General features: G+C 32.1%; 1 pseudogene; it reads right to left on the bottom strand.

The window, feature by feature from the left end:
• LOC141504743 (tubulin-like protein alpha-4B) overlaps positions 1 to 21723 on the bottom strand; it is an 82999-nt pseudogene extending 61276 nt beyond the window's left edge.
• Positions 21724 to 22009: the final 286 nt, after the last annotated feature.

Raw genomic sequence — 22009 nt, 5'->3', positions numbered from 1 at the left:
GTTATAGTTAAGGTGTTCCTAGAGATCTTAATAAATCTGTTTTCATATTCTCATAACTTTCTTAAAATTTGTTCTTCAAGTCATTCTTAGCAAGGAATACATGATTTAGTAGCTTGGTGTTGGAAAAATGCATAGAAATTAGCAAAGTTTTTACTTTCAAAAAACCTGAAGAAACCCAGGGGTAATTTCATTAGCATATGGGGTGTGCCTTTATGAAAAAGATTAATGTGCATAGCTGGCACATGTTTAAATAATATCAAAATGATGTAAAAAGCATTTGATAAATCTTTTCTTTCTCCCTTTTGTTAAGAAGTTTCTATTTAATTGCCTTCTTTTCAAAAAAATCTTTTTTATGTTTATGCACCCAGAACCATATATTTATTCAACAAATATTAATTGAGAATCAATTAAATGTAATGTCAGCTGATATTAGTGGCATGATTATCACTTAAAATTTGAAATGATAATAATTCTTACAACATTTCCTATATATTATTTAATGTGTTCATCATGAAACTTTGTGAATTATATTGTACATATATTCGTATTTTACAGAAAAGGGAACCTATGCTCATAAATATTATGTGATTCCCTCAAAGTCTAGCTAAGAAATAGTGAGGTCAAGTTTTCATACTCATATCCTTTAACTCAAAAAGTTTATAGAGTTTTTATCACGTCTTTTTAAAAGTCTTTCATCACCTCCTGTCTCCACTGAAGAAAAAAATGTCTCTGATTAAGATGGTTAATGATTTGTAGGGAAAGTAGGGACATATAATTGACAAGATAGAAGACAAGTAAAAGTAAAAATGCCTGAAATTCATAATGTGATACTAGTCCAGAAACAAGCTGTATTCCTTTACACTGGTAGAACTAGGGAATCCAAATCTTAAATACAGTGACCATACTTCCCATAGCACCATATTGTTTCCAGAAATCACAGTTGTGTAGTGTGGATGAACAGAGCACTTGGTCTTGTCCTGTCTCTCTCACAACTTCAGAAATAATTCCTGATCTCATAACTGTCATTTCCTTTTAAGAAGATGATCATAATAAACGGATCTACTTAAAAATTAATTTCTTTTAGAATTTTGATTAAACTTTGCCTTGAAAATTCTCTCCACTGACAATAAAGGAACCATGAAAATTTCTATCCCAAATAATTCCAGGATGAAGTGAAAGTAAAATAATTTACTGAATGTTCATAGAGACAAAAATAGCTCTTACATTATTTGTCTTACAATTGTCAAAATGAGAAAAAATATTTTTCAACTTCCCTCTCATACTTCGAGCATTTTTGGATTAATATAATTTTGCTATTTAGAGTTTGGTTATTTAAAAAATATACATATTTAGAAATATGCCCAAAGAAATGCAGGAAGAGAATTTAGCATTGTTTTTATATCTTTCCATTAACTCTGGGAAGGTATTGAGGAAAACCACTAAGGTGAAGGCCATAAATAGTATGCATTGCAGTAGTAAATAAATTAAAAAATTAATTTTGCTAAAAATTTTTAAATAGGACAAAAATATAAATAATTCTGCTCCATAAATCAGACTTTTTTTTCTGTATTTCTATCTCTCTATCTCTTTTTTAATATTTTTGGCATTACTTTTAATGTTCAGTGCCCAACACAAGAGAATCTTGAAGAAGACTGACATGATATCACTATTTTAGAGAAAAATTACAGCCTTGTAAATTATATTTTGCACATATTCTTATTTTAAGAAAAGGGAAACTAAACTCATAAACGGTATGTGATTCTCTCAAAATCTAGCAAAGAATTAGTGAGGTCAAAATTTCATATTCATAACTTTTAATTCAAAGGCAGCAATGTTTCATCACATCTTGTTTCCATTGATGAAAAGAAAAGCAGTTCATGACTAACTATACCAATATGAACTCAAAATTCCCTACTACAGTGGGCACAAATAGTCCAGGTGAGCAACTGTAGTGCTGGTACTTAACTTACATGTCTCATATTTCTTTTAAGCTGCTTCAATTCTGCTTTGCTCATAAAACATAGCACATTCTCTAATAAGGGCATGAAATGCTGGGAGGTGCTGTGCCAGTGTCTCTCATGCTGCATAATAAATTCTAAAATTCTTAAGAGACAGACCTTCAGGGTGTCTCTATATTGTTCCTTCTGACCCTCTTGTGAATGCTTACACTGTGTGACTTCTCCATAAAAGTCTTTTTGGCAAGCATATATTTAACATTTTAGCAGGGGGTCAGCCTAAGATGGTTGCAATTTCTGTAGTTACATGTGAAAGCTTGGAAGTTTAGCTAGAGAATCAACCTCAGTAACTGATATCCTTTCTTACCAGTTTATATTCAGAATCTTTGTAAAACAATTTAAATGGAAGAGATTCAGTTTCCTAGCATGGTGCTGATAGTCTGCTCATACTTTAGATGGAATTTTTCTTTCTATTACTTGCCCTTGGGCTTTTTTGTTCATATATAGAAATGCTGATGATTTATATGTTTTTTAATATCCTGCTATTTTGCTCAAGTTAGTGCTTCAAGTGGACTTTTTGTTGTTGTCTTTGATTTTCTAGGGTTCTATAAGTAACCATTATGTGATCTGCAAAGAGTGAAAGTTTTGTTTCCTCATTGTCAATTCTAAATCCTTCAATTTATTGTTCTTTTATTGCTAAAGCTAACATTTTAAATAAACTATTGAATGATAATAAGGATAATGAGGATTCTTTTTTCAAACCTGATTTTACTGGAAATGCTCTTAGCTTATCTACTTTATAAATAAGTCTTGCTGATGATTTTAGATAGTTACTGCATATTATTTTAAGGAAAACTCCATTAATTTCCTTTCTTTATGGTATTTTTATAGCAATGGGTGCTTTGTTCTGTCAAAGACCTTTTCAGTGTCTAGTGAGAAAATCATATGATTAACTGTTTTATTCAAGTATACTGACTGATTTCCTAATATTAAAGTATCACTAAATACATAATATAAATCCTAACTGATCATGGTGTATGATCTTAGTAATCTTTTTATTATAATTCTATTTAATATATTGACATCAATGTTCATAAGGGAGATTGGTCTATAATTTTCTCTGTTGCTTTTCGATTTTCCTGGTTTAGGTATGAACATCATATCGACATCATAAAAGAAATTTGGCAAAACTCATTCATCTCTTATTTTTTGAGTATAACTGGAATTGTTCCTAAAATGTTCGGTATAATTCTAAGTCCATATGGCCTTGGAGAATTTTTTCTTAGAGAATGTATTGATGGTTTCTTCAATTTTATTTTCTGAAATGGGGTTATTTAAATTTGGGTTTCTTTTTCTCTTGATCTGGATAGCATATATTTTTTTTGTAAATAATCATCTATTTTATTTAGATTGCCAAATTTATTGGCATAAAATTGAATACAACAGCTCTGAATTATCACTTTTATTTCCCCCACACTGATGGTGAATTCAAGCTTTTTATTTTGAATACTTATAATTTTATTATCATCTTTCTTTTTTTATTCAGATTAACTAAAGGGTTATCTATTTTATATTTTTCATAAAACCCATTCTTAGTTTTATTTATTAGTTCAATGGTTTTCTTGCTTTCATTTTCTTAATTTCTCCTCTGATTTTTCTGAATCTCTAATTTGGAATTTAATTGGCTATTTTTAATTTGTTCTTGCTCTGATGCTTTTCTAGTTGCATGTCATTTCAATGTTCCCCGTATTCTCTATTTTATTCATATAAGCACTTAGAGCTACAATACTTCCTATAAAAACTGCTTTGGCTGCATCTCATAATTTTGGCATGATGTCTCGTTGTTATTGTCTTGGATGAGGTTGTTGGTTATTTCTATGATTTGTCACTTGATTCACTCATTCCTTAAATTTGGACTATTAAGTTTCCTATTAACTTTTGGTTTATCTTTCCATTTCCTTTCATTATATGTAATTTTTTTATGATATCATAATCTTAAAAGCATGTATTTACTATCCCTGCCATTCTGTATTTGATTGTAAAGATTTTATGCCCCAGGACCAGGTTAATTTAGGTATAGATGTCATGAACTGCAAAGAAAAAAGTATTTTCCTTTGTATTTCCATAAAATTTTCTCCAATGGTTTATCATTTGTAATTTTTCTAAAATTTTATTCATTTTTTAACTTCCTTCTTGTTTATCTTGGGTTTGGATCTATCTAATTCGGAGGGAATGGAAGTTGCGATTCCCCAATATTACAGTTTTATTGTTTATTTGTTCAGCTTCTCCTCTGTAAATTTGTATGCTGTAACACTTTGTGTATATATGTTTAATAATGATATTGCTTCATTGTCTGTGATGTCTTCTAAGATGATGCAACTTCCTTCATTATATGAGATATATTTTAATTTTCATTTTGTCTGAGATGAGGATTTAAAATCTTGATTTTTTTAACTTCTCCTTAAGCATAGATTATTTTGCTACCGTCTTTTACCTTTTTGTATTTCTTTGCTTCAGATGATATCATAAGATTCTGTTTTTTCATCCACTATACTATCTGCCTCCATTTTATGGGACAGTTCATCTCATTCACATTTGCATTTAAGATAACTAACATCATGCTATCTTTGCACATTTTTATTTTTCTCTTTCCTTTCCCATCCTCCTCATCAATTTTTTTCCCTTTCCCTCATAACTTTTCTTTATAATTTTAATTTTACTTTACTTTTGCTTTCCATTTTATCAATTCCTTCTTCCCCTATCTTCTACTTCCCCTACCCTACTTCCCTGTAGAATGGGATAGATTTTGTAACCTGATTAGGAATGCATATTATTCCCTCTTTGAGGCAGATCTGTTGAGAGTACTATTTACTCTGTTCCAACCCCCCATTCTCTCCCTCTACTATTGCAGGTCTTTGTGCCTTTTCATATGGTGTTACTTATCCTTTAATGCTTAGCCTTCTGTCAGTAAAATGCTTATTTTCATTTTATTGTTTTAACACTGTTTGTACTTACAACTCCTCTGTCAAAATATACTCCTTTTCTCTGCTTTGGCAAAAGTACCTCTCTCAGGGGTTGATTTATTGATTGATAATCCACTTTGCCTCATAGTCACTGTCTAAGAACATTCCCCTCTTCTGTCTTATTATAAATATACTCCTCAAGAGTCATAAAAACCTTCAAATTACAATTAAGTTAATTCACATTCTCTTTTCAAGAACCCTCTGGGGCATGCAATCCGCATGAACTAATTTATCATGTAAAGCAAAATCATTTCATGAAGCATTTATAACCTCCCTAAGCATACTCTCGTTAATTGTAGCTAATATATCAATAAAATCAAAATCAACTCATGATCTATTTATGTCCACTACCTCTAAATACATTCTCTTCCTCTATAACAATAGAACTACAACCCTGTTAAAGAATAATGAACATCAATTCATGATCATTTTTATTTACAATCCTTCTAAGTACAGTAATTCCTCCTGACTCTTGCCCTACAACCCTTTTTAACTAAAGTATCTACTAAAGTAAGATCATTTTATGATTTAATTATATGCAGACCTTCTAGGTAAACTCCATTCCTCTGTCCCAATAAAAATACAACCCTGGTAATCAACATCAATTTATGACTCATTTAAACCCACGTTTTCTTGGTACAATTCCTCCAACAATATTCAACACCCATTAAGAAAGTATTGCCTAGAGGCTCAACAGTTTCTTGTTCATCCTATAACCACCCCCTCTGAGTAGGTTTCTTTTAACTATCTTTTTTTTTCAGTTTTTTCAAGGCAAATGGGGTTAAGTGGCTTGCCCAAGGTCACACAGCTAGGTAATTATTAAGTGTCTGAGGCTAGATTTGAACTCAGGTACTCTTGACTCCAGGGCTGGTGCTCTATCCACTGCGCCACCTAGCTGCCTCATCTTTTAACTATCTTAAGAGAAACAGATTTTTGAAGACTAACAAGTATTAATTATTCAACATCATATTCCAGGCCCTCTAATCGTTTAGTGTTGAATCTGTTATGTCCTGTGTAATTCTGATTGCACTTCCTTTGTATTTAAATTGCTTCTTTTTGACTTAGCTGAGAATTCTGGAATTTTCTTTGAATTTTTAATTCTGGGGGTTCTCTTTTTGGAGGTGATCTGTGGATTCTTTCAAAAGCTATTTTGTCTTCTTTATCTAGGATAGTAGAGCATTTTTCCATTTTTTTCTGTGAAAATTTCCTGAAAGATATTATCCAGGCTCTTTTATTTTGATCTACACTTTGTTAAATCAATAGTTTGTAAATTATATCTCTTGGATCTATTTTCCAGGTCATTTATTTTTCCTAAAGGTTACTTTACATTTTCTCCTATTTTTTAGGCTTTTAATTTTGTTTGATGGAGTCTCATAGTGTCATTAGTTTCCATGGTCCATTTCCATTTGTATAGTTTTACTTATTGTCAATTACGTTCTTTTCAGTTTATCATTTTTATTTTTAAAGTAATTGATTGTTTCAGCCAATATTTTCATAATTCTCCCACATGGTTCTCATTTTTTCCAGTTTTCTTATTACTCTCTTCTTTGCTTTTTAAAATCCTTTTTGAACTCTTCCATGAAGTTTTGGATTTGTAGGCAATTCATAAACTGTTTAGATGATTCAGAAGTAGACAACATGTCACTGAATTCTTCTTCTTATTATTTGATATTTTATCATCCCTATCTGAATTAAAGTTAATGATCTTTTGGGGGTTTTTTCTGTTCATTTGGATAGTTGAGTTCTGTTTCTGAGTACAAGTTATATAGTCTCAAGTCTTTTTTTTTTGGAACTGTTTGCCATGATGTTACCTAGACAATCAATGCAATGCCTAAGCAGTTCAGACATTGTCTATTTACCTAGCTTTCATTCCAACCCAGGCCAATCTGTTGCCCCAGTGTTCCCAGGGCTTAGAATATGTTAGGGTTTGGAACCCTCCCTGCTGGCCTGATCTTTAGCTGGCTTGCTGAGTTCATACATGAACTGCACTGTGGTCCTCCTCCTGCTTTCCCGCCTGAAGAGACAGATCTTTACTGCAGATCCTCCACAATATCTTGAGTTGAGAACTTTTTTTGCTCTTTTTAAAAAAATATTTATTTTGAATTTTACAATATTTCCCCTAATCTTGCTTACTTCTCCCCATTCCCCACAGAAGGCAGTCTGTCATTCTTTACATTTTCTCCATGGTATGAATTAATCTAAGTTGAAAGTGATGAGTGAGAAATCGTATCTTTAAGGAAGAAATATAAAGTATAAGAGAGAGCAAAATTACATAAGATAACATTTTTTTTTAAATTAAAGGTAACAGGCTTTGGTCTTTGTTCAAATTCCACAATTCTTTCTCTGGATACAGATGGCATTTCCCCATCGCAGATACCCCAAAATTGTGCCTGATTGTTGCACTGTTGGAATGAGCAAGTTCATTAAGGTTGACCATCACCCCCATGTTGCTGTTAGAGTGTATAAAGTTCTTCTGGTTCTCCTCATCTCTCCCTGAGTCAAATTTTTAACAAGACATGCCATGCCCTAATTGACAAATGGTCAAAGGATCTACAAAGGCAATTTGCAGATGAGGAAATCAAAGTGATCCATAGTCATATGAAAAATTTCTCTAAAGCATTAATTATTAGAGAAATGAAAATTAAAGCATCTCTGGGGTACCACTTCACCCCTCTCAGACTGACCAATATGACCAGAAGGGATCAATGTTGGAAGGGATGTGGGAAATCTGGGACACTAATACATTGTTGAACGAGCTGTGAACTCATCTAGCCTTTCTGGAGAGCAATTTGGAAATACATCCAAACATGCAACAAAAAATGTCCAGACTCTTTGATCCAGCAGTATCACTATTGGGTCTATACCTTGAAAAGATTATGAAAAAGGGTAAAAACATCACTTGTATGAAAATATTCATAGCAACCCTGTTTGTATTGGCAAAGCAATGGAAATTACATGAATGTCCTTCAATTGGGGAATGGCTTAATGAATTTTGGCATATGCATATGATGGAACATTATTGTTCTATTAGAAACCAGGAAGGATGGGAATTCAAGGGAGCCTGGAAGGATTTGCATGAGCTGATATAGAGGAGTGAGATGTTTTGTTCTTTTTTGATGCGGTCTTCCACTTTAAAGTCTTTGTAGACATTTCATTTGAAGTTGTGTCCAGAAAAGCTCCAGGAGCATGCTAGCTTTTCATTCCTATCTTGACTCTACCCCAGAATTCATCAACCCTTACCTTTTGTGTGACCCTATAGTAAGTCATTTAATCTCTCCCAACTTTAATTTTCCTATCTATAAAATGAAGAAACTGTAATCCAAGAGATCTTTTATCTTTATATAATTATATGGTGACAGCATGCTAAATTAACATATGGTTAATTAGCAGAAGATTTAAAGAATTGCAGGTTAAATGTCAAGGATGGACGAGAGATTATTTTAGAAAGCAGATTATTCCCATATTCTTGAAATCATGCTAACACAGAAAAGCTTTTCACTCTGCCTACAGCTAAGAAAAGTGTTATTCACTGAATGGATTGAACATAAGTTAACTGACTGTTTGGTCTCTTTGTGTCTTTGCACCAAATCTGCATCATAAGATTTTGCTTCCAGTTTCGATGTCCTTTAATCCTACCCTCATGAATTTTGTCCTAGTTGCAAGGAAAATCAAATGAAAATGTTATAACTTTTTGTTGCTCATTAATCACTTGTTCATTAAAGACAACAATTGTTCCTTAAAGGAGACTGGTTTATTCTAACTTATCCTTTACACTTATTGCAATTACAGCCATCATTATGGGAAATGAACATTGTCAACCTTCAGGGGCTATCAGAATACAAACTATTAGTTTCTCTTTGTCCTACTGACTCATTTCCTATATAGGTCTTTTTATTCATTAAGTATTATATGATCAAAATAATAGTTACATGACCAAGGTCAATAATTTAATGTATATAAATCACTTTGTTTCTTTTTATCATGTCTAATTTACATAGATTTTTTGTTTTTAACTAGTTTATAATTTTATTAGTTCTATTATCTGCGTTAGTTTATTATTCACATCAAGCTTTTGAGGACAAAATCCTAATCTTGTTCCTTTTTATCACACCATAATGTCTATGATAATACTGATCAACTATGAGTGTATGAAGTTAATACCTCAATGAATATATAATGAAAAGGATTCTTTGAGTCATATTGTGAATATTCCTTTCTATTGCTAAAAGAAAATATTCACAATAAAGTTTCTTTTTTTCCCCCAAACCACAAGGTTTGAGGATATAATAAAGAATGTCTGAGTATGTAATGAAACAAAAGTAAAAATTATTTATTGTTCTCACCTCCAATTTAGAATTTTAGGAACAATATCAACATATACAATATAAGTCCTATTTTTTTTCTTCCAATGGATGGTTCTTAACTGCCAGTCTATCTAGCTATTCCTGCAGAGAAAGGGGAAAGGATGAAAGAAGGAAGATGTCAAAGCAAATAACTCAATAGCTCCAGCTTTTCCCCTTACTAAAAAAATGGACTACCTTATTTTATAGATAGAAAAAATGAAGATAGGAGAGATTAAGTGATTTATATAGTGTCAAAAAAAAAGGTAAAGGTTCATGAATTCTGGGGTGTAGCCAAAATACGAATGAGAATCTTGCATGCTCCTGGAGCTTTTCTTGACACAACTATAAATGAAGTCTACACAGTCCTTAAAGCTAAAGATCCCATCCAAAAAAATGAAAGAAACAAAAAAACTAAAAACTAATTTAAAAGAATTAGACAAAACACCTATATAAATATGTTATTTTACTGTTATTAAAATGAATTTAAAAATTAACTTTTGTTTGCTAATGTATCCTCAACTGAAGAAAATGCAAAAATTATCACTTAAAGTTTAGAGTTTTATCCTGTTTATTTCAGTTTCGATTTTTTTTAGCTAATTAATGGCTTTTTCTATCAGAATCCCTCTGTACACAATTAAGGGTATGCACAAACCAAAGTAATTGAGGTAGGTTAAATACCATCAAAAGAAGTACTTGAAGCAGTAAATAAGCTACTTTAAAGAACAGCAACACAAACAGGTTTCAAACCTTAAATTAAAGCAACTATCTATTTGGGAGACAAAAAAAGATTCTCCACCCCTCCTCCACACAGTACATGTTCTTTATACTAGGTAAAGTCAACTCTACTATGCCTACTAGGGGCTAGTGAAAGAGATAATAGGTCTTATTTTGCCAGTCAGGTTGGACTCAGATCAGATTCATATTGGTTAAATACAAACTAGTCTCATCTACTACAGTGATAACTAAAATTAATTATACGGAGAGATACTCCTCAGATTGTTTAACCCTTTAAGATCCATAGAAAGCTTCTAATTTCTCAGTAATTTCATAATAGTTTAAAATATGCTAGTTGTTGAGAATTTCATAGGATTAAATAGATTCTGATTTATCCCATGGAATAGTATCAGGTTAATATATCAATCAATGACATGGAGTGAAGCATTGTGTTTGTTATTTTGTATATATAAGAACAAAATGGACAACAACCTGATTTCAGAAGATTATAGCCTAACAGGAAAATTATCTCTCTCTCTCTGGCTCTCTATCTCTTGTCTCTCTTTCACCCTCTCAGTCTGTGTATTTGTGTGTGTCTATTTGCTTGTTTATGTGTGTGTGTGTGTGTGTGTGTGTGTGTGTGTGTCTGTGTGTGTGTGTGTGTATTGGGTGGATGGCAAATATGTTGACTATATCAGTTTGCTAAGATAGTTAACATACATCTATGGTCACTTTCCATGTGGAGAAGTGATTTCTAAGGGAATTATGATACCATGTAAATGAAATTCCTTGGAGAGTTTTAAACAATTTGAAACTGGCAAACAGAGAGTATCTGATGGACCACGGAAATATTTTAAAACATGTTTACCACCTTAAATGTTCATTAAGCCTTGTGGAGGCTGCTCAAGTGAGTTTGGGGTCCAGAGGCCAATTAGGGCCAGAAAAGCTAAGCTTTGGTGACCCTTGAGTTGAAAGCTTCCACAGAACTCTGATTTGGCCTCAGTATTCGATAAGCCCTTTTTCCCGAACTTCTTGACCTGGGTCACATCCTGCTGGGTTAATTCTTTCCCATAACAAAGTTGTATCATTGTTTTTATCCTGTATGTTAATTTTGTGGTTCTCTTCTATAAGAACTTTTTGATATTTTCAATAAACTGGCTCTGTCAGATGTCCTGCTGACATTCCCCACCTGAGTGTATGCATGGTTCTGGTCTCTCTTGAGCTGCATTGGACTCCTGGGGGTCAGGGTATTGAAACAATGCCTCATTTACTTCTACAGGATTTTACTGACTTTTCTTGCTCAGGAGGTAGTTAGAGTAGTCTGAAATCTGGGGAGTTTTGAAAGGTTCAAAAATTAAGCATGAGGAACAATCTTTAAGAATGACTTTCAGGAATTCAACCAAGAAAAAGGATACACACAACAATTATGTTTCATGTGAATACAATCTCAGTGAGTACAATTCTGTGTAGAAACTGATATAAGTTTTGAGTTTTATTCTCACCCTCACCTATCTCCAAATAGAAGTTGGATAAGTCAATAGGCTCAAACTCAATTAGAATCTCCTAAGGCCACATGATTGACTCAGAAAAATACATCAACATGATCTAAAGTTCATTATATTTTTATTTATTTTATCAAACATTTCTACAACACTTTGAATCTGGTTAAGGTAAACACTATATAGATATGTGTCTGACCCATCTAAAAGGGGATAGACATTATTTAGGGAAAATGTTTGTTCTTTGACCTAACTCTAATATTTTCCACAGCTATAATGTTTCATATATTCTCAGGAACTCTTCAAGATACCTTCCTTCTCCAGGAAAATAACCAATGGGAAATCTCCTAATGCTGCAAGAATAAATAGGCGTTTTTTGCTCAGTTTATTCACACGTTCACCTCTGATTGGACCCTATGACAGGACGTCAGAGCCAAGCACTCAAGTGCCTCTATTTACAGAGGAGACAGCGTAATTTTTCTTTAAATTTCCATCAATTACACTGCTTTTGAACTTCTTGGGAACTCTCTAACATATCCAGTGTTTTGGCATCCCCCCCATTCCTCCTTTTACATTTCCTCTTATGTGTTATTTTCTCCCATAAGATTGTCAACTTCTTGATGACAAAGACTCTTGTATTTTTATCTCTAGGATTTAGTAGAGTTTACAGAATATGTTGAATATTTAATAAATGTTTGAGTTATTAATTAACTGATTATTAAGTAGTTAAATGGAACTTGTAATGGAAGTTATGTGACAAGTAAACAAAAATAACAACTTCTAAGGGTGCAAGTTTATGGAGAGAAAAGAAATCCAAATATCTCAGAGTGCCCTAGAATCCTGAGAAAAACTTTAACAAGTCTGGACCTGAGAGATAAGTCCACGGTTACCCAAGAAATGCAAAATATGTAAAAAGCATATATAAATGTCTATAACTATTAAAGCCTGTGATTAAATATATGCCATGTAGTTTCTATTCTAATATAAATCTCTTGAGAACAGACTTTTTTGTTTCAAAAGTGCTTAGAACAGTGATCATATAAAAGTGGAACTTAAGTGTTTTTTTTGAGTAATTTGAAAGAGAAAAAAGAGACAAAATTACTTTTAGTAATACAGATATATTTGATAATGAATTTATTTTGCATATGCCTTATATATCTCTTGTACTACTTTCATAACAATCTGTATATCTAATATTGTTGTGCTGATTCATGTTCAAGTATACATGCAAGAAAATTATATTTGAAGGATAAGTGCTAAGGCAAATAATAAGCTATTAACTTTCTCAAAAGAAAAAAAAAACTATTCTTTTGAGTGTTGCTATTAAAAATCTTTCTTCCAATATCAAATACTCTATGGTGGCTGTGTATTGATATTGTTATTACATTCTTTCATTAGTAGTTCTTATTTTTTATGTTTTTTAACTCCATGCCAATTATGAAAATCCTTTTTCTTACTCACAGAGACAATCCTTACCATTAAGGAACATGCATTTCAAATATTTCATTTACCTGGTTTGTAATCAGATAACATACTTGATTGAAGTATCAAGATAAAGTGATCAGGAACATTTAGAACATCTGGGGTATCAGGTGAAAATAAAAATCTTTATGAAAAATTCTTGCAATCAAGAAATTGGTTTTTATTTCTGGTGCATACTCACTTTGAGGCTTTTGTCATTCCTTGTAATCTCTCTGGTTTTCACTTTGTCTTGATTGTAGAATGGGTCGCATCAATTCAAATCTTCATTGGAGCCTGCTTCTGCTGTATAATTAAAAATATTTAAACTGTAGTAGGTAAATTCAAGACATCACACTGAGTGTAAGTAGCTTTCAAGACACAAGATTGAGGTAGAAGAATTGAGTGATAGAGAAATAAGTTTTCAACTGCATTATATTTTATGGTAGCAGTGTAGCAATACTGTGGTTCTTTCTTCTCTTTGAATACAAGGTTGGTTTCTGGATTTTGAAATAGAAATCATTAATGTGTATGTCAAAGTAGAAAAACATTTTGAATACTGCAGAAAATTTATAATCTGAGTTAGACCACATATTAATGTAAATCAACAAGCATATTAATATGCAAGGTACTTTTCTAAGTACTGGGGGGATATAAAGAAAAGCAAAACCTTTGATCCCCAAAACAAAAAACAATTAAAAACAATTAAAACCTCCTGTTTGATAAAGGAGTTCATATTCTAATAAAATGTGTTTTTACAGAAGTTAACTGTGTAATTTCAGCCTTTTTCATAAGGAAAAATGTTATATTAGAAGAATTCATGTTGTTTTGACCATAGAACTATGGCTTTTATATGTGATTTCATTGATGTGTCTATGTGGCTCTGGTTTTTGTCTCTGGTCCTGTCAATATTTGTTTATATGTTTCACTCTTTCACTATGATGTATAGCAAACTTCTAAAGACACTTAAATGACATTGCCAGATGACTTTGTCACAACTCATATTATCCATGCTTCTTGTTTATTAAAATGAAATAATCTCACCTCCACATGGTCTTTACTCAGCTGAAGTTTAAAGTAAGGTTGTGGTGAAAGTGAGCTAGAATGAGAGAAAACATAGGAAGTCAAATCAATAAGAACAAGCAGCAAATAGATGTATGGAATAGAAGGTTTGAAGAAAGGTTATGGCTGTATTGTGGAGAGATTTGAATGCCAACTTTGCACTTTATTATATAAGAAACAGTGAAGTGACCAATGAAAGGTTTCAAACAAATGAATACTCTTCTTTAGAAATAAGGTCTCCCTAAGAAGAGAAATGAGAATCAGAAACATTGATCTTATTGATATCTTTGGAAGTGCGCATTTGGGTGCATTTGAGCCAAAAGTTTTTAAATCATATGTTGAACTGTGAATTTGAGAAAGTAATTAATGATGGCAGATATGAATGACTGACAATAATGTGGTTTGTACAATATTAATAAATCCATATTAAACGACTCAATGCTGATAGTGGTGGTGGTGAAGAGGATTGGCAAGTCGTAACATATCTGTACCATTTGTATGTACAATTTTTAGTGGAAAAGTTGCTAATCAAGGACTTTAGTACCAGATCACATACTAACAAGGAAGTGAAGGAGTAATTAAATCATAAAGATAAATACCAGTTTTGGTAGAACAGAAATTACGTAAACCATACTCAATTATGGATACTTTGAATAACTGGATGTCAGTAGGAATAGTGAGAACATAGATGATCTGGAAAGAAATTGAAAAAAAAATGAATTGAAAAAAGTAAAATGCAATCATATATGGGAAAGGAAATCTGAATAGATTAATAGATACTTAGGTAGATTTTCATAAGTTTATTTCTGCCATTTTGTCTACAGTCAGAATATATCTTAATATTTAAAGAAAGAGCTTTTTACAAAAATCATCAACATTCATAATCTGAATGTCAAAGTAAGGAAGCATGAAATACTAGGAGGAGCAAGAGATTTTGAGTCTGAAGATCAGCATTAAAAACCTGGATATGATAGTTACTAATATAAATAATATGACTTTGAGAAAGACACAATCTTTCTGGACTTGGACTTCCTCATATGAGAAATTATAGGATTGGATTAAGTGAATCTTAGATTCACTTTTTGTTTTGATCTAAATTCAGTTATCCATAAGGTCTTTTTGAACTCAGATACTATTGCTGAATTAACTTTATTAAATAAAAGTTGGAATTTGTATTATTAAACAGGAAAAATATTTATTTATACAGAAAATACACCAAAAGAGAGTGTTAAAATCAGAACAGAAGTTGCTTCAGAGAAATGTTATTAAAAGAGAAAGCTATAAATATAATTTTCAGAAAGGCATTGTTAATATTTTTATGGGCAAACAAAAACAATTAAAATATGATAGCAAATTTACTGTTTAATAAATTATTCCCCAGATTTTGTTGCTACATAAATGCATGTTGAATGGAGGGGGAATGGGAGAAGGCAGCTTTTCTAGTATCATATTCTTGATTCCTATTCTTCACCCTAGCCTATTCAATAATTTTATTGGTGCCTTGAAAACCAAGCTTTATTATTTAATAGCAACAAATAAGCAACAAAACTGGAAAGCATAGTTAATATAGACATAACAAGTATTTGCAAATATCTGGATAGATTTAAAGAAATATATGGAAATTTCTTTCTTTGCTTGATGCACACTGAATAATGGAGCATAATATAAGTCAGACCTCCTCTCCGCACTCCCTCCTCCAAAAAGAAGGGGGAGGAAGTCAAAATTATAAATATAATGTGCTTATTTAAATAATACATTAAATGCTATCTAAATAATATAGAAATATGCTCAAAATTAGTACTCTAGTCAAAAATTAAAGGAAAAATATTTGGGAAGGAATGTTTTATACAGGGGGAAAATATTAATTCAGTGATCTGTTTATTTTTTCAAACTCCTGGCAGGGTAGTGATGGTTGTAGGAATAGTATCACATAGGCACAATAAAACTGTTGCTAGTTTATGATAGTCTCAAATAAAACATCACACTAAGAACATGTTTGTACTGAGTAGAGTTTAAAACTAAAAGATGTTTTTAAAATACCTTGGATTCAATATGCATTGAATGTTGAGTTAGTTATAAATTCCACTCAGGAATGATAAATAAATTAATTCTAAATATGGAAAAAAGAACATATAAATATTCTTAAATATGAAATAAAGTGAATGCATAAAAAGGAAGGATTAGGTCCTGGTTCTTCTCTTGGTATTGTTCATTTTCTAAAAAGTGTTCTTTTATCAATCAATAAATTGCAAACTTGATCCTTCTACTTGATAGCTCTAAAAAGTTTTGTAATGAAAATTATGTGAAAGGCAAGATATTGGCTAGTCACCAAAAATTATTAAAAAAAATGCAAGCAATTTTGCAAGAGTGCAAAAATGATAGCTTTACTTTTGTCACTCTCAATTATTTCTCTCCAGTAACAAAAATCAACCTTCTTTAGATAATAAAACTGCTTTGCCTAGAGTCATACATTTCCTTGAGGCAGTTGGTCCCCTTCACATGTCTTTTCAACAGATGATTATGATTGGAGGGAGGTCCATGTAATTCAGGAGTTGTATTCAAAGAAGAAAGTTTAATCTACTGAATTTTTATTAAATTTATTTCCTATAGGAGTGCTTTTGAAGGATAGAAAATATATATCATTTCACTATGAACCTGTCTGCTGATAACCCTCATCTTTCCTAATGAAAATTTTGGTTCCATATCAAATTCTCTATTTTGTTATATTTTGGTGGCTTTTTCAACCTGAGCAATTTCAAGTTGCAAACAGAAAACAATTTTATGATTATAAATTCACATATCATTTTTCTATATAAACATTTAATTATTAATTAATTGATTCCCAGTCATTAAAAATATTATTATCTGTAAAGGTAAGTAAGCTCTTATCAGGATTACCAACCTACAATTTACAAATGGAAATTTTTATACATTCAAAAGTCACAGCTAAATCAGTAATACAGATTATATTAATCAGTTAAATCAATAATAATAATGAACACAAAGATAAAAACCAGCATGATGATTACTGCTCCTTGCATTGTATTTAAAAGTACTCATCTAATAAAAACATGTAAAGCAAGTTATGCTTTGTAAGCTATGTAACTGTCAAGATAGTTTATGTCTTGAATCATACAATAAAAATGCAAAATATGTGTTAATTAAAAAGAGACTGTATTGTATCTCTCAATTTATTTGTGTCAGTGGATAAAATTAGATATGTTAATGTATTGGAATCGAGTCAATGAATAATCACATCCAATATACTAGACACACTTTTGCTTAATAAATCCTCACGTCAACTTCAGGCAATATGTAGGTTTTATCCTAAATATTTTATCACATGAAGAAAAGTCTTTCAATTAATCACTAAGCCAGAATTAAGAATTCCTTCATAAGACAATTATTGACTAAGATGTTGCCTGTAAGGCAAGATTTAAATGATAGAGACATGTAATAAGTTTCTGGATCAGAAGAGAACTAGCATTCTCTTCTCTTGGAGATGAGATATGAACAATGAGTACATATATTTGCTATTTTCTCTTATCATTTTTTCTTCTCTCCATTAAGAATGGATGTGAATTGGAGAATATTAATATGTGGACTTTGAAAAGTTAGAATCATGAGTGACAGAAATTTGGGATTCCTTATCTGGATTTATTGAAACATGTGGGAAAGAAGTAGCCTATATTCTGGGGGAAAAATGTTCATCATCAGTCAAGCCCCATTCAAAAATAAACATGGTATGCCAGTTCTTGGTGGAAATTACTTGATCATAATATCCTCACATAAAAAAATGCCATGGGGGTATTGAAGAAAAATATTTCCACATGTGTCACTGTTTTATCTTCTCAATATATATCAATGTGTAAATGCTAATTGATAAAACGTAGTTAAATTGGGGCAGCTAGGTGACACAATGGATAGAGCACTGGCCCTGGAGTCAGGAGTACCTGAGTTCAAATATGGCCTCAGACACTTAATAATGAACTAGCTTTGTGGCCTTGGGCAAGCCACTTAACCCCATTGCCTTGCAACAAAAACCTAAAAAAAAATATTTAAATTAGTCCAGGAGCTAATCACCACGTGATTACACTTTGAGAACCCACAGAAATGGATGTTTCAGTAGATGTTATTGGTATAAGATATTTTTCATCCCTTTTGTGATTTCCCCTGGAACTATGAGGCAGGGATGTAGAATTAGAATTATTCAGGAACGGGCATTATCTATGATAATTGGAATAAAGTCCCTCATAGTTTACAAGGCAATTGGAAATTATCATGTTTCATAACATTACGAGCTGAGCAAAAAAGAGTATGTGCCTTAGGAGATAGCAAAGTTATACTGTCTTCATTATTTTAGAAAACATAGCTAAATTCTTGCTTCAATAAAGTGAGTTACTCAATGTCCCATAGAAAAGAAGTGCCCAGGGCACTGATCTTCATACTTTTCTCCCTTGATATACCCTCTCTGAGATTTCTGTTTAAATTCTAGGTTAGGAAAGAAGATAGGTGAGGTACTTTCTGAGATTGAAATTTCATAATTCTATTCTTCTCTTTTTGTGTATGTGAAGAAACAATGATATACAGTAATTTAAATGATTTTAAAAGTCATGTTGTATGATCTCTTTGAAAGTAAGGGCTATTAAAACCCTTATTGGAATTTTAGTAAGCTGCAAAAAAACCCATGAGTATTAATGAGAAACTTTGTATTTACATTTTGTACTATTTTAATTTCAGGTTTAATTTTTAATTTTGATAGCTACATTGTGTGTTTAAGGAGGGCTTGGCAACTAATTATCTCCAATAAATTAAATGGCACCTTAGACTCTCTTAAAAAATTAAATATTTCCCTTTAAACAATGCAATTTCTTGCTTGCCAAATAACAGTTGTATTAGTTCAAAACAGTATTTCTCTGTGTTCTGATAAAATATGTTTTCTGACACATTCGTCAAACAAAGTATGAATTACAACTTCAACCTGCAGGCACTGACAGATTGCATCCCACTTTGGTGCTGATATACTGTGGTTCAAGATATGATTTGTTTTCCTGAAGAGAAACCTAAAGGCTTTGATAAGGGAAGGTATAGGGGGAAAATCCTTTTTTAAGAATGCATTATTAGATTCATAGATTCATAGAAATTGAGAGTTGGAAAGGACCTTAGAAATCATCTAGACAGTATTTCCCAAACTAATTTGGTCTCTGAACACTTTGGGATTTGAAATATATTGACAAGGCTCATAAATGAGAGCTGAAAGGCCCCAAGTTATGAAATAGCCTTAGGACTAAGATAATTTGGGGAAATTTTCGATAAAAATAGATTTTAAATCTTTTTATACAGAAAAAGTAACTCATAATATGTATTTTGATATTATACAAAACATTGTATATAATAATTTAGTGGGAAAAGTAATATAACATTGAATATTATCATAAAACTTTATTCATACTTTTTAATGCAATAATTCTAAAGAATGAATTGAGTGATATTCACATAATATAATATTTCCTCTTACTGATGAGGAAACTGAAACTCAAAAGAAATAATGATTTTTATAACATCATTGACATGTGAAACTGGAACTATAGTCCAAATACTTTTGTTAAAATGCAATTGCTTCATATTTTAGAATAAGCAACTAGGACTGGAGAGTATACCTTTTTTGTCATACCTTTTTGCTTGTGCAATAGGACATGAACATCTAATTTTGGAGAAGATAAAGTAGATATTTTTTCCTGAAAAAAATATCATGTAAAGAATGGGAAAGAAGGAGAGCTATTGCAAAATCAGTCTTAAGAAGAGACTTTTAATCTTATTATAGATATTTCTAATTGTTCCTGAAGTCATATTAATGATAACAGTGCAATATTGGGCAAGGATTTAATCTGAATATTTCAGCCATTCATTGTTTATTGACAATTTAAAGTGATTTAAATGATTTCCTTGTTAATGTGTATATATATATATATATATATATATATATATATATATATATATATATATATCTTCATATCAATATAAGAAAGTGAAAATAATCCAAGCCAATTGCTACTTGTGTGACTTGGGTTGGGTTAAGTAACCTCTCTGGACTTGCAGAGTGGCAAGAAGATAATTATGTGAAGCTCGCATAATCCTGGAGTCTTTTCCTATAGAATGCTAAATGGAGCCTCTACACAGATATTAAAGCTAGAGATCCCACCAAATAAAAAGATAGAAACAAGTTTCCAACTGTAGACATTATGAAAGATCTTTGGTGAAATTCTGAATCTTTAGGGGAGAAGGGGAAATTAAGTTCAGTTAGGCAGGAGAGTAGGAAAGTTAGCAGGAGGCGTTTAGTCACAGTGCCTGCCAGATGCTGGTAGGCAGCCCAGGACCCAGCAACTTGATCATAGACCAGTAAGGAATGTCCCATTCTCAGACAAAGTCCGAACCCTGGAAATACTGGGGCAATAGACAGAACTGGAAGGGGAACAATTAACTGCATAGGTAGAGCCTGGGCATAAAAGAAGGGGGAGAAACTGCTGTATAGGTAACACTTGGGATGCATAAGCAATACATGGGCTGCATAGGCAATATCTTGACAAGCAATGACAAGGATCAGACCCTAACATGAGCACAAAAACCTTAGGACTGTACTCCCCAGTAGAAAATTTGAACAATAAAAATGAACAAAAAAAGAGCATTAACCATAGAAAACTACTATTCAGATAGAAATGATAAAAATGCCATCTCAGAAGAAGAACACAGTAACAAATTACTTACATGGAAAGTCTCAAAACAGTTTATGAATTGGACATAGTGTAAAACTCAAAACCATGCCAAAAATGATTGGTAAAAACTACCATTGTATGTGGTTGGGGAAATAAATAAAATATTTATGTAATTAAAAAAGAGACATAAGAGCAATGAATTATTTTTTAATTTATTTTTTATTCACATTTTGTACAAATTATTTTTAAAAAGAATTTATGATTACCACTTACAACCAAAATCTTGAAGAAGAGGTTAAAACAATTTTAAAAAGCAAAGAAGAAAGGGAGAAGAAAAAATGGAAAAAAGAAATGAGAATCATACAGTAAAATCATGAAAAATTGACCAAAGATATAAGTCCTTAAAAGAGCAAAAAATAATCAACTGGAAAAAGAATGTAACTCATCAAAAAAATGCAACTGGAAAAGGAATGGAACTCAGGTAAAAGTAAAATTAACCAGGTAGAAAAGGTAACACAAAAGCTAACTGAAGAAAATAAAACCCTAAAAATTAGAATTGGACAAATAAAACCTAATGAATCTATGAGATACCAATATTTCATCAAACAAGAATAAATGGTAGGAAAAAAAATGAAGAAAACATAAAGTAGACTTCTGTCCAACATGGCAGAGAGAAGCCATGAACTGTATTAAGCTCTTCTGGCTTTCCCTCAGAAGCAACTTGAATTAAACCTCTTAACAGTTTTTGGATCCACAGACCCCACAGAACTGAGAACATCTTGCAACATGAGCAATATTAGGGATAGAGAACAGAGACCCAGCACATGTGTGGCTGGGTGAGGTTGAGGGACTCACCTGAGAACAGTGATGGAAACATTGTGCAAGAGCTCCAATGAGGCAGATAGACACATCACATTAGCCCAGCTGGTCGGGAAGACCATGGGCTCAAGCCCCATGTTTTCAGGGGATTCCCCTATTCACCCTGTTCCTGAGGAAGGGCCAGAATTTCTCTAGAAGAAATATAGAAACAGGCCAGTTGTTAGCACCTTGAACCAAAATCTGGGTGTTTAGGCAGCAGATATTCCCCACCTCTGATTGCTGATTAAGTTGATTAACTTTTTATCCTGAGGGCCCAGATCAGCCCAGATTGTGTAACAACAACACAGATCCTGCCCTAGGCTAAGGGAGTACTCCACAAATCAACATCACAGACAATTCAGGGAAAGATCCTGGCTTCCCTTT

Source organism: Macrotis lagotis, chromosome 1, assembly GCF_037893015.1.
Source record: "Macrotis lagotis isolate mMagLag1 chromosome 1, bilby.v1.9.chrom.fasta, whole genome shotgun sequence".
In the NCBI taxonomy this organism is placed as follows: Eukaryota; Metazoa; Chordata; class Mammalia; order Peramelemorphia; family Peramelidae; genus Macrotis; species Macrotis lagotis.
The sequence above is the reverse complement of the archived record's forward strand: the minus strand, read 5'-3'. Positions and strand labels throughout refer to the sequence as shown.